Genomic DNA, 15,265 nt, shown 5'->3' with positions numbered 1-15,265 from the left:
ATTGGACAAGAAGACAACTACATTAAAGGACAACGGTGCTTCCTTCACATCAACTCCAAGCAACCCCAGTACACCTGTGACAGTCACCAACAACAGTGAAGTATCCCCTTCAACGAAACCATCCAACGTATCCCCTATAGAACAAAGTATACCAGCTGCAGTTAACAGCTTACCATCCAACCAACCAGCAACTGCGAACAATGTACAACAAGGCGCATCTACAGCAACTAACAACGAACTCAAGACGGAAATCAACAACAATACCACCGATGCGGCAATGGATGACGAGACGAGCCACGAACAAAGTGCCCCTCAATCCTCGCAGGAGAGAAATGAATGCTCCTCTGCCCCTAGAAAAAGGGTGATAACGAACTCCAATACAAAAAAAAATTTGAAAACCCGGCTCAATCGGCCACGCAAAGCTTGTAAGCATATAGCCCTGAATAACAATATTTTTTAAATAAAAAAAAATCATAACTGACGTCTATCAGAAATTTACTGTTTTTCAAAGAAGGGCGAATCTTACAAAAGTTAAAAAATAAGCTTTTCTTTCCTTTGAATAAATGTTTCACAAAAAAAATAATTTAGTAAAAAATTTCTATTCTGCAAAATCTCAAACTTAGCAAAACTAAAAACAACAAAGGGTAAAGCTATCAATCAATTAGTTTTCATAAGTTTCGCCCTTCATGTTCTTCACCAACAAAAAGGAGAATACTTTAATTGATATGAGAAAAAGGCGAAATTATTTTTTAAAATTTCGGACATTTCCCGGGAATTTCCCATAATTTTCATCACTAGAAGTATTAAAGGAGATGATATAATTGCAAGCAAAATTTTTCTCAACTACGACAGCCAGCCAATTTCACGAAAAATGCAAGAGGATGTTACTACATTATTCAGGTAAGGAGCATAGATGTAAACAAATCGAACATCCTTTTTCGATGAATGAAACTCATATTTCGATGACTCGAATTTTTTCGTGAAATATCATTTCTGCTACAAGTTTCGTCAGTTCATTTCCAGTACGTTTTTCCGTTGGGAACTGATAAAAATTAAACATAGTTCGAGGCGGCTAATATGTAAGTTTTCTAATTAAACATTTTCCTGGGTACGACATCGTGTTATGAATTACAGTGTCGTATTAGGATCTTGAACTTGAACGAGAGTTTTTCTGTGAACAACACGGTGATGGAAATAACCGAAAAAAATCTAGAGGCCACATCCGACCAATGGCCATCCAAGTGATGACGACGCTGAATATCTGCTCATCAGAGGACCCGGTGGGAATCGTTCTATATTTGTCTATATCTACTACTAAGTTATTTAGCAGCAAGAAGCAGACAACGACACACACACATCATGGTTATATGCTTGCCAGCAGGAATTGGTCAGATGATAGTAGCGCAGAAGACGCACACGGGCCAGTAATAGCTTCAATATACGAAAACAATTGGCCGAAGTGAACAAAAAAAAAGATTTATTCACAGGCAGTGAATGAATGTCGTGGGTCATCCCCCGAGAATGAAAGAATCAATCAACCGAAGAGGAAGTTGAATTGCGCGAGGAAATTGAAGATAAATTGTGTTGGCGGCGAGCGGGCAGAAGTAATTTTCAGCCGGGAAAGCGTTTGACGCAGCTATATTAACACTTTTGGGTGGACGTAAGCAATGGCATTTGTTTATTTTTTTTTATTTTCTGCTTCAACAGCGAACAGCAAGTTCAGCTGTGAGTGGGATTTTGTAACGAAATCGCGCAGTAGCGGACGATTGCACAATTTGAAAATGAAGCCGGTCATTGGATGTGCAACCGTTTGCGCTATCCATACGCACACGGGTGCTATTTCCAAGCGGAAATAGTAGCATAGATAGAATTCCAACTCAATTATTAGTTGATATGTTGCTTCTCTTGAAAGATAAAAATAAAGTAACTAAATCGTATCAATTTTTGTTATGTGTTTGTGTAAAATCACGTGTTTTATTACCACAGGTTGCTCCAGTTAGGCGAGTCCCTATTAAGCATAAGTAGCCATCGCGACAATCGTTTGTTATGTTACGTAGTATCAATCACTGAAGCCTCGCTTTTGTTTACTGACATTAGTATGGATAGAAATTTATTTATTAGCAGGTTGGAGAAAAGAAAGCAAGATCATTATTTCGTAAAGTGTCGATCAAACAATTTCGGATTTATGCTTGTTGTCAAGGTGACATTTTGAACTAAACAAGTTCTTTTGTTGTTTTCTGTTCGGAGGAGTTTTTAGTTATAGCATATACAAATAATAATACCCCTAGGTCCCATACAAACGGAACGTTAATATTTGGATCATAAAAAGAACAAGTTGGCCTTGCCCATCCTTCTATTTTATCTTTGCAGATTTTAAATGTTAAAAAGGCGGGTGGGTAATATCAGAGATATAATCGGATTGACGTGAATACGAATAAAAATGGCTCACTGAAACTCAAACTGTACCCTTATAAAGCACGATTTCAACAGGTCAAAGTGTTAGTATCCATCAGCACCTTATACATTAGCATTCGAAGAGGATAGTTTGCAATTTTCGTCTAATACGTCAGGGTGCAGTTATTGTGTTGCTTAAATGAAATTAAATTTCACTTCTTTATAGGACATAAGATTTCGTTAGTCTTCATTTTCAAAATATACAGATTTTTATTTTTAATACTTGGCATCCCTATTCCGGTTCATTATAAAGACAAGTTCAAAGATTTTATCGTTGATTTGAATCGACACCTATACTAGTGTAAAGATGTGTTCCACATCAATACTTTCATTTTCGTATTGCCTCAGAGCGTTGCCAGTCGTAATTGAATGTGTTAGTGACGGTGCAAACTGTTTTCAACTTCCATTTTGAAGAATCTTATGCTTTTGGTAAGAAATGGAGAAAATTCAAATAATTCTTTATGATGATCTGAAAATTTCCTTGAATTGCCATGACCGATGGGATTTGCATTTAAGCAGAACTGAGATGGCTCTTGGAGTGTACACTCGGTAAACTTGTCCGAAATTCGACTCGGAATTTATTGTGATTTCCAATTGGATTCCAATGTCAGTGGGTAATGTCAGAGACATAGCTGGAGGATATTGAACAGTTGAATGATTGTGTGAATTTTATAACTTTTACTGCTTCACTTCTAGAATTGTAAAGGTCTAAATTGAAGTATGATTGGAGCTAACTTCGAAACATGGTACTGGGTCCGAATTCAGTTGCAAAATGCAGATTCGGAATCCAGATCAAGAATTCAGTTTACTAATTTATGTCGTTTTCGTTTTTAAATTGCACTACACCGGTGTAGCGAAAGGTGCACTGAATCCGTTCGTTTTTACCAATTGCACTACACCAGTGCTACACTTTTTCTGCACCGATACCACTGGTGTAGCACTCATCAAACGTTTGGCGTAGCTCTGTGCAATGGAATCGTTTATGGTAGTCAATGGTTACTGTTTATGTTTTCGTCATTTTTGTTCGTTTATTCATGCCTCCGTGTAGCACTGCACCGGTGTAGTGCAAATTAAAAACGAAAACGCCATTAGTTTTAGAATTCTAAAAACTTGTTTTCAGAGTATTATTTTAGGGATTTTTATTTAGAGCTATCGTTCAAAAAAATAAATTCAAATGTTTTGCATAATACAAAGCATCATTCGAACAACATTTTGTAATTTTTTGGTTAAAAAGCATTGAGAAGTAAGCCGGTGATGGTGTATTTTTGACAACGCCTTTTAGAAATCATGATTTGCGGTGTCCACTGTATCTCAGCGCAGACTAATCAGAATTCAACAAAAACAGAAAAGTAAATGCTTTTCCAGACCCCAACTTCTTTGTTCGATTTTTCTTAATTTTTTTTAAATTGTTGGTTGTTGTTTAAAGTCAAAACTGCTTAACTTTGTAGCTGGTAAAACCTCCACAAAGTAACAAAAGAACGAATAGGAAAACGTATAGGTCTGGTATTTCACAAATAGAAAGTGTGTTCAAAATTTGAGAAAAATGGTGAATTAGTTTTCGAATGACGATGGCCACGAACTTTCAAAAACAGCTTTCGAGACAAACGCGTTCAAAGTTTATTGTCTATAAAATCGAAGGAAATTTTTCTAGGGAGCTGGTAGGGTCTAACACTTTCAAAAATTCATATTTTGTCGTGAATACGACTTACTTTACTATAAGGGGCCTTTTCAAAATTTACCCTCTGAGAGAGTGATAAGCTTTTGATCGTGAATATCTCTTGTTGTATCTAACGAATCAACATAATTCTTGCTACATGCCATCGGAAATATGATCACAATTTTATGATAAAATTTTCAGCTGTGTGAAATAATCTCAAATAATTCAAAATTAAACTTTTCTGAAATGTTTGGTATAAACGAGTATCAAAGAGAATAATTCATAAGGCGCGTTTGCCTTAGCTCAGTGATCTGTGAAGGGATTTTATAATCTAACCACCTATAGAATCGAAATTTTTCAACTTAAACGTGTGTAGCTACAGCATTGAAGTATTTCAATAGTAACACATGGATCAATAAGTCCCGAGATTAAAACAGAGATGGCGCTCGTAGTAAACCAGTAACCACGTCTTTCTAGAGTCCTAACCTTTGCTTGAAACGGGTCAAAATTTTAAGTCGATCCGACCAGAAACAGCTGAGTTATCGAGGTTGGAGTAAAGTCGTTTTGTAGTTTGTTTAAAAAATGGAAAAAACCGAGTTTCGTGTTTTGATAAAACATTGTTTTTTCTCACATAGAAAGGTTATGCAATCACTGTGAAAACCGACTTTTGAACCGAGACCCGGAGGGCCGAGTGTCATATACCATTCGACTCAGTTCGTCGAGTACGCAAAATGTCTGTGTGTATGTATGTGCGTATGTGTGTATGTAACGTTTTTTTGCACTAACTTTTCTCGGAGATGGCTGAACCGATTTTCACAAACTTAGATTCAAATGAAAGGTCTTGTGGTCCCATACGTAATTGATATGAGAAAGGCATCATTACACCACTAGGTGGATTAAAACAGGTTTTTAATGGGTAAAAACACCGTGCAAGCGAAACAATGGATTGAAAAATGTTATCCGGACTCTTGTCCATCAAAAGCAACGATTGTCGGTGGTTCGCCGAGTTTAAACGTGGTCGTACCGACACAAATGACACGGAACGCTCGGGTAGACCTGTGGAATCCGTTACACCGGAAAATGTGAGTGAAGAGACAAAAATTATAATGAAAGATCGTGAAGTGAAGCTCCGTGAGATTGCTGAGATGACACAGATATCATATGGAAGTGTATTTACTATCCTTCATGAAAAATTGAGCATGAAAAAGGTTTTTTCCAAGTGGGTGCCGCGATTGCTTTCGATGGAACAAAAACACCCTGCCACAAGTCGATGAAAACAATGGCGAAATTGAACGAATTGGGCTTTGATCTGCTTCCCCACCCCCCATACTCGCCAGATTTAGCCCCCAGTGACTACTGGCTCTTTGCTGATCTTAAAAAAATGCTCAAGGGAAAAAGATTTGGCTCAAATGAGGAGGTCATCGCTGAAACTGAAGCTTATTTTGAAGCGAAAGATAAATTTTTTTATAAACATGGTATTGAAAAATTGGAAAAACGTTGGAACCATTGTATCACCCTAAAAGGTGATTATGTTGATGAATAAAAAAAAATTTGCAAAAAAAATGTTGTTTCCATTGTTAGTCTCGGGACCATTGTCCATTCCATTGTTAGTCACGTAAAAAGAAACATCTTAACAAACTTATAACAGAATTAAATGGCAATATTTAAAAAAATTATCCTTGTAAAAAAATTATCCTTGTAATCTTAACAAAAATTGGATCAGTTTGGATTCTATCGCCGCTGCGAGCAGATGTATTGTGTATCGTTTGCAAAACTTGTTTCGCTTTCGACAAGAGCGGTTACGTCACAGCTGCTAGTTTTTTGCATTAGTGAAAAAACAACGAAAAGATGACAACGGTGGGGAGCATGACACAAAATCAGCCGTTCTAATGGCTCTAAAAGTTTTCTAAAGAAGTATTAGGATTTCTTCGTAAATCGAAGGTAAAAAACCTCAGTTTAGTGCAAATAAAGAACTGTGTGATTAGATTTGTGCATTTTTCGCTGTGTGAAATTCACAGTAATCGAGATTAAGTGAAGCCTTCTTTATTTTTGCGAAAAATGTGAAAAAGGGGAATGCTTGCATAATTCATACAATTGATCAACTAATTGATATTCGAAAGTGTTAAGGAACATGTCAGTTGTTTTCGTATTCACGACATCCAGTTATGTGTCTGACATTACCCGCCCGCCTTTTTTCTTTGTGCTTTGTTATAATAAAATATTTCAGGAAATGTTTTGTCAAATTTTCAAGTCAATCGAAGCAGAAATCTTGGGCCTCTTTGCAGTATAAATAAGAAAAGATAAAGGTCCATAAATTCCAGAGTTTTGTTTCGATCGGTTTTTAAATTTCACAGAATATTCTTGAAATGATTTGCTACAATAAAATTCAAAGAAAAAAAGGATTTTTCAAAAGTGTTAGACCCTACCCGCCTCTTAACTATAAGCTTAAATTACTTGTGAAATTGATTTTTTCCTTTTATTACTCTGTAATTCCAGAACCGGATGTAATATCAAGACAAAATTCAATAGCGTTCTATCCCAATGGGAAAGCGGTTAGATCCTGAGCGTTTGTTGAACATACTCGTTCAGTTTGTTGGAACCGTTTGTTGGTGTTTTCTTTTTTACAAAAATAGTGTGAAAATTTGGCGTTTTCTTCATATAAAATGAAAATGTGTTCTTACTCTATACGAATTAGAAGCATTCTACAGCTATGTAGTGTTTATTTAATATGAGAAGGCCGAAAAATAGGTGATTTGAACCATCCAAAATTCTCCAGTGAAACCAGTTCAACGGGGCTCCAACTCCTCATATTGAAAATGGCTCAACAATGGACCACTGTCTGCCGGGTTTGTTGAACGAAAAAAATGGTCGGTTTCAAAATCGACAAACGAAGGTCGCGAATCGACCTCCCGTGGGACGATATATTGCACACTTATAAAATTTCGCAGAATTCGGTAATTTTTTACCGAATTTTCAACAGCTGAACGTTCGGTAATTGAATTGAATACCGATCGTTCGGTTCTTGCTGAATTGTCAAACAACTACCGTAAACTGTAAACCAAATGGATCTCAAATTGAACTGCCGAGTTTAGCACTAAGCAGTTCAATTTGAACGGTTATGTGCCCTAGAACAAAATTTGGCTAACTCCTAAATGACCATACCTGCATCGGCCAGAAATAGTCGAAAACACGTTTTCGTTCGGCACGTCAGAAAAGACATTGCACTTCGTTGCAAAACAAAAAGTGTTCTGTAAGTAGCAGAAACTTTACGTCTGCTTAGCGGTCCAAATTGAGCTGCCGAGTTTAGCACTAAGCAGTACAATTTGAACTGCTCTGCACTGATGAGTCAAAGACGAAACGTAAAAATAATGAAATTTTTTGTGTTTGTTTTACTTTGGTTAAAATTCTGAATTTGAATAGATTTTCGGATTTCATAAAACGACATACATTTTGAAGCTTACGATAGGGTTTCGGATTTTGATATTTTCCTTAGAAACGGGTGAAGAAAATTCGAACCAGTCGTGACTATGGTGCACTATATATCCACGAAAAAATATCAAAAATATCTAGAAAAAAATTAACTTCATTTCCCATGTTCCGTAGAACAAGAACGCGGGGCGCGTGGGGATTCCAAAATGCTTTAGCAAATCAAACCACCGTTTTAGTGTAGTTCACTTTTAGCTTTAAGCTGTAATTTATTTTTAATTTAGATTAAGTTTTAGTAATAATTGTAATTTTACTCACACAAATCGGTATGCCTTTATAATTTTACGCAGTCTCCCGCACCTAGTGTAAACTCCTAGCTCTATGTAAGGAAAATGTAGGTTAGAATTGAATTTTTACATAAGTTTCAATTACTTACAATAATCTTTCTTCGTAGATTTAAGCTACCAATAAGTTTTAACTAGGTTCTAAGTTTGAAATAAATTTTAAAGATGGTAACTTAGGTTATTATAATTAGGTTTAAGTTTTAATTCTTCACAGAAATAGCTGTTAATACTCGTGTTCGGTTTTAGAATAAAACATTTCTGACAGTTCTTTTCGCTACACGCTTAATAATTTCCCGCCACTTGCTTCGTTAATTGTTTCATCGACAACAGTGCTGCCAGTTTCAACATCCTCCCCCCCGTAATACTGGCCACCTGGTTCAGTTTTACCATCCACCTCTAAGACAGCCAACCTTGAGACAGGTCTACGCATTACCCCCCTCGCAGTTTGAATAATTGCTTGACGAACCTTCCCGTCCGCTCCTTTGAGTACTGTCTGTACCCGACCGCGTTCCCATCCATTTCTTCTGTCTCCATCTACGATGTACACTAGGTCACCTTCGGCAACAGGTTTAACATCACCGAACCACTTCGTGCGCTTGGTGAGGGTCGGCAGATACTCACGAGTCCATCTTCTCCAAAATACGTCAAGTTGATACTGGATCTGACTCCACGAAGTTCGCAGAGCCGCTCCTGAATCCGTTGGCTTAACTGCTGACTGACGAACGCCACTGGAGTTTCCCAAAAGGAAGTGATTGGGTGTAATCGCTTCGCTCTCCTCTGAAGTCAATGGTAGATACGTCAAAGGACGAGTGTTGACTATCGCCTCTGCTTCGACAACCAATGTAAGTAATGCTACATCGTCAAGCTTACGACAGTTATCGTACGCTGTTTGCATCGCAGTTTTTATAGAACGAACCATTCTTTCCCACGACCCACCCATGTGTGGGCTCGCAGGTGGTATAAATAGCCATTTCGTGTTCGTGTTGGTAAACGTTGCTGCAAGTTCTCCTTGTATTTCTTGTATCTGTTCCCTCAACAGTCTATCAGCTCCTTGGAAGTTAGTTCCGTTGTCGAAATGTATCTCTACCGGAGAGCCACGTCGACAAACGAACCGCCTTATGCACTTGACGCACGAATCGGTACTGAGGTTATGAGCGACTTCAACGTGAACGGCTCTAACCGTCAGGCAAGTGAATACAGCGATCCAACGTTTTGCATTACTTCTTCCAATTTTAACGAGTAGCGGTCCGAAGAAATCAACACCCACATAGGTAAACGGTCGAGTGAAAGTAGCCAAGCGTGCCGCTGGTAATGGAGCCATCTGCGGTATCTGGGGCCTGACTTTGTTGATTTTGCACCACTGACAAGTTTTTGATAACTGTTTCACTGCTACTCTCAGTCTTGGCACGTAATACTTCTGGCGTATTTCGTTAGTTACGGTTTCGTGATTACCATGTCGAAACTTACGATGGTAATCGTCCAGCAGTAGAACGGTAAACTTATGATTCCGTGGGAGTATGACTGGAAACTTTGCTTTTAAGTTGATGTTAGGAGCCTTCCCGATTCGTCCGCCAACGCGAAGCAATCCATTATCGTCTAATAGGTGACAACTGGAAGATGACGCTGTCTACAACTGGAAGATGACGCTGTCTTCTCAGCCGAGTCTCGCTGGTTTTTCACGAATATCGCCATTTCATCGGGAAACGCCTGCCATTGCACCATTCGTATCAATGAATATTCTGCCGATTTTAGTTCCTCCGATGTTAAAATTCCACTCACTGCTTCTTCTCCAATCTGCTTCCGCTTCAAATTTGCCAGAAACCTTGCCACCTACGCGGCGGCTCTTACCACCCGAGAAAGCTTCGAAAACCGATCCAGATCGATCACAGGTTTCGGTAACACAACTTTACTGTGTGAGTAACAAGGACGCAACTCTTCTTCCGTGTCTACAGCAGAGTTCTTCTGTATAGGCCAACTTATTTCCGGTCCGCGCAGAAATTCTGGGCCTTTAAACCACATACTGTCTTGCGTCAGCTTTGGTCCTTGGCCCCACTTGGTTGCAGCATCGGCTGGATTAGATTTTGAGGGCACCCACCGCCATTCGCTAACATTCGTTGTCGTAAGCAACTCCCCGATACGACAGGCCACGAACTGCTTATATCTGCGATGATCTGCTCGAAGCCATGACAACACAGTAGCCGAGTCGCTCCACAAATACTTCTGCACTATGGCGAGACAGTGACCTTCTTCAACGAATTTCATCAATCGCGATCCCAACACCGCGGCTTGCAATTCCATTCTAGGCACCGAGAGAGGTTTTAACGGAGCCACTTTTGCTTTTGCGGAAACCAGGGTACACTCTCCTACTCCATCAGAATTTACTAAACGAAAATAAACAGCCGCGGAATAAGCTACTTCGCTAGCATCGACGAAAACATGCAGCTGTAATCCATCATAGCGTTTTACCGTCGCTTGGTGGAAATAACATCTTGGAATACGCACATCGCTTACTTCTTCGAAGAGTTTGGTCCATTTCTGCCAACGCTCAAAAATTCTATCGCTCACTAGTTCGTCCCATTCGATTCCCGATCGCCAGACATCTTGAAGAAGCATTTTCCCGTGGATATGGAATAGACTCAGAAGTCCTAGCGGATCAAAGAATCCCATCAGGCATTTCAGTATCTGTCGCTTTGTGGGTCGCTGATTGTCATCAACCAGGCTCTGGATCTCGGTCGACATCATCGTAGAAAAGTAGAGTTCATCGGTTTCAGTACTCCACAACAATCCTAGAACGCATTCGAATTCACCTCCTTGGACGACGGTGTTTGTTCCAGCTGAATTTGTTTCTTCTAACTCTTTCAATACTTCTCTACTATTCGAACGCCAGCTTCTTAGTAGAAATTCTCCTTCTTCGTGAATTATGCGCATCTCTCGACTGACACGCACAGCTTCTTCAGTGCTCTCAAAACTCTCCAAGCAGTCATCCACATAATGGTTCTCGACTATTCCTTTTACGGCGCGAGGATATCTTTCCCGAAACTCTTCGGCGTTTTTATTTTTTACAAACTGCGCTGACGCTGGCGAGCACGATGACTCAAATGTAGCCACATCCATTAGGAAGATTTCCGGAGTATGCGAGGGATCCGAACACCAGAGGAATCGCTGAGAGTGCCGGTCTTCTCTACGTATAGAGATTTGGTGGAACATCTCTTTGATGTCTGCAGAAATTCCAACTTTGAATTGGCGGAAACGTAACAGAACTGCTGGCAGCGAAGTCAGCTGATCGGGTCCTTTCAGAAGCATTGTGTTGAGTGATATTCCTTTAACCTTCGCCGCTGCATCCCAAATTAATCGCACTTTACCTGGTTTTCGAGGATTTTTGACTATCCCTAACGGCAGATACCAGACGCGTTTCAGGTCAGCGACAAGCAACTCATCTTTAGTTGCTAGATGAGCATAACCATTGTTTTGATAGGCAGATAACTGTTCCTGAACGATTTCCTTGAGCAAAGGTTCTCGGGCCAGCTTCTTCTCCAGGCATTCCAGACGTTTTAGGGCCATGTTGTAACTATCTGGGAGCTCAATATGGTCGAACCTCCATAACAATCCCGTCTCGAAGCGTTTGCCTATGCGAATTGTTGTTTTCTCGAGAATACACTGGGCCCGTTTTTCTTCTTCCGACATAAGCACAGGCACTTCTTTAGTCGCGACATCTTCCAGCGCGAAATAGTCCTTCACCGTGTTATGCAGCTCTTGAGCTACAGTACAGTCGCAGGAATGACAGTTTACTGTATGCGTTGTATCGTTTGTTGTCTTGCCACCGTAGACACATCAACCCAATCTGGTTTTGACAGCTACGGGTTCGTAACGTAATCCTTCCTTCGTTCGCAGTGGAACAATCAGATTCAAGTTATTTACTCCGATCAACAATCTAGGCGTTGCGTTTTCATAGCTTGCAACTGGAAGCCCTTGGAGATGACGATAACGGTTCATTAATCGTTCAAATGAAACAGTTTGTTTCGGGAGCGATAACTCTTTCACCGTGCGTGCGTCTTCAACCTTATACTTCGCATTCCCGTTCAACGCCGAGATAGTCAGAGTGACCTGCTTAGAAGTGGCTTCCATCCGCGTCACGTTTCCGGTCCACATCAAGCATAAAGGCTTTATGATTCCATCGGCGCCCAATTCGTTTGCTAATTTCTCTTCGATTAGCGTCAGCGACGATCCTTCGTCGAGAAAAGCGAACGTGTTAATGACACCATTACTGCCACGCAGCACTACAGGCACTATACGGAACAGGATGGCTTCTTCGAGTATCCTATGGGTGAAGTTCCCCGCCGAATGTTGACGACCGTTCAAGGATTGATTGTTTCGCGTCGAATGCAGCAGAGAATGATGCCGATACTGGCATCCCTGGATGCCACAAGATCCTTTGCTACGACAGCTACGATTACCGTGCGCGTTCAAGCAGTTTCTGCAAAGTCCATTACTATGCACACACCTCCAACGTTCTTCCAAAGGCAGCGATTTGAAGACTCCACAGTCCTGGATGCGATGACCCGGCTTCTTACACAAATAGCATAGCTTCTCCGACACAACGTTATTGACTGAGCCGGCAGCATGAGCGTTGATTGATCCTCGTGTTCTCTGGCTTGTTTTCTCCAACAGGGGCTTGTTCACTTTGGTTATCGTCACTTTACCCACTGATGTCATGACACTAGACATAAAACTCGCGAACGTTTTCAAATTGACTTCTCGACTGTTTTTCAAATGCGCACCCCATTCAAATTTAATGTGAGCTGGAAGTTTTCCGACAAGCTCGTTCAGCAGAGATGGATTCGACAAGTGTTCGCGTTGTCCGGCAGCTTCTAAGTGGTCGCAAAGAGTTCGAACTACAATACCAAAGTCAATTAGGGTTTCCAATTTTTCAGATTTCGGAGCAGCAACAGACCGAACGTTTTCAAGAAGCGCTTCGATTAAAAGTTCAGGCCTTCCGAAAAGAAAATGCAAATCCTCCAGCACATGAGGGACACATTCTGGTAAAATTAGACGACTTTGGACGGCTTGGTATGCGGCGCCTTTCAAACACCGCTGTAAACGTGTTAAATTTTCGGCACTTGAGTATCCACAAGCAAGCGTAGTTGTCATAAAACTGCTTATGAACACAGGCCAATCGATAGGATTCCCTGAGAAGGGAGGTAAGTCTTTCGTCATCACCTGCCGGGCTGCTAACTGCGAGGGGGTTGGAACAAATGTAGACATTTTCTGAAGCCCTACAGGAATCGGGACTGTTCCGAATGAAGGGTTCGGTTGTACATGCTCTTTACCCACATTCTTCGCCAGCTGCCCTTGAGATTGAGAAGCATAGCTGGTTCGTTGCATTTTTAATGCAGGTAGAATTTCAACGTTTCCAAATTGAGCAATCAATTCAGAAATATTATCATCATTATCATCAAATGAAGGTTGGACTGTCATATTTTTATTAACGAGTGGTGGCTTACCTGGGCCTACGGAGGGTAAAGGGTTACCTACAGGTTTGTGCATTCCTTTAGCTGGATCAAAGATGTTCGCCTTAGGAACCGCACCGGATTGGATACGCTTGTTATAAGCAGCTGGAGCGGAGCCACTTTGTTGGTAAACTGGATATGCTGTTGACATCGAAGTTCGCTGAAGTACGTTTTGCAACGACGGGTGTTTCAGTGGGCTCGAAATTTGCCTAGTCTGAAATATCACGTTCCTACCGGGATTGTTGTCTTCAGTGATCTGGTCGACATGGGATGTTGGCAGCGGCATTGACAGCGAGGCTGTTGGTAGATCGCCTTCTGCTGGATCAGCGCATTTTTCCATCCATTGACGAACCTGGTTCAAGCTTTGTCGCTTGCTAATCCGGCTGTGGTTCATACTTTCTTCCTCGCATTCCAACTGTGCCTTCCGTAGTTGAAATACTTCATCAAGATGACGTTTTTCCGCTTCCATTGATTGTTTTTCCAGTGCTCGTTTCGCTTCCAATTCTTCCAATTGTAGCGCTAAACGAGCGGCTCTAGTGGTAGAAGATACCGTACGGATGCTTGCATTATCCGGAGCACACTTCCGACACGACCATGGACGTCCTTCGATCGATTCCGATACTCCAGCACACGACATGTACCACCACGTGTCGCAGTTATCACACTGCACGAAATTATCAGCACTATCCGGACGTTCGCAATTCACGCAGCTCGATGTAATGTCTTCGGTTGGCATCTGTGGTGTATCACAGTTTCTACTCGTTGCCATATTACTGATTCGCCAATCGATTTGTCTTAAAGAAATGTTCCGTAGAACAAGAACGCGGGGCGCGTGGGGATTCCAAAATGCTTTAGCAAATCAAACCACCGTTTTAGTGTAGTTCAATTTTAGCTTTAAGCTGTAATTTATTTTTAATTTAGATTAAGTTTTAGTAATAATTGTAATTTTACTCACACAAATCGGTATGCCTTTATAATTTTACGCAGTCTCCCGCACCTAGTGTAAACTTCTAGCTCTATGTAAGGAAAATGTAGGTTAGAATTGAATTTTTACATAAGTTTCAATTACTTACAATAATCTTTCTTCGTAGATTTAAGCTACCAATAAGTTTTAACTAGGTTCTAAGTTTGAAATAAATTTTAAAGATTGTAACTTTTTATTATTATTATAATTAGGTTTAAGTTTTAATTCTTCACAGAAATAGCTGTTAATACTCGTGTTCGGTTTTAGAATAAACAATTTCTGACAGTTCTTTTCGCTACACGCTTAATAATTTCCCGCCACTTGCTTCGTTAATTGTTTCATCGACAACAGTGCTGCCAGTTTCAACATCCCGGTTGACCGTAATTATGAGCGCCTTTTGGGGCATTGCACAACCCGTCAAGTCCACTACAAATAACTCTCGAAAGAAATATATTGGCAGCAAGTGGACATAGTGATATGAAATTGTTTTCTGCCTGTAAGTAAACAAAAAGCTTTGAGTAGTTCTAATGTTTTGAAAACTAGTGCACTTGTACAGGCCTCATTCCATTCGACGAACCTTTCAAGAAATTTTTTTAATTGGTAAATTAAAAAAAAACACTTACTAAAATATTTAATAACTGTGTGACAGTTAGTTTTCACGACAATAAGTATTTACAGAAGTTCGGTTATTGGAAGATTATTTTACCATTCGGACGGTATGTTTTTTACCGTACTCGGCGACTATTCAAATTTACTGTATGAATTGCATATCTATTTACAGAATTATGTAATGAAAACTTGCGCAAAACTGATCGTCCGGTAAAAATTGGCATAATTGTTGTAAAATGAAGTTCATGTACCGAAATATCGGTATTTTCTATTGATTACCGAAAGTTTTTCGTCAAATAAATTA

The sequence above is a fragment of the Malaya genurostris genome, chromosome 3 (assembly GCF_030247185.1).
Source record: "Malaya genurostris strain Urasoe2022 chromosome 3, Malgen_1.1, whole genome shotgun sequence".
Taxonomy (NCBI): Eukaryota; Metazoa; Arthropoda; class Insecta; order Diptera; family Culicidae; genus Malaya; species Malaya genurostris.
Note: the sequence above shows the minus strand (reverse complement) of the source record.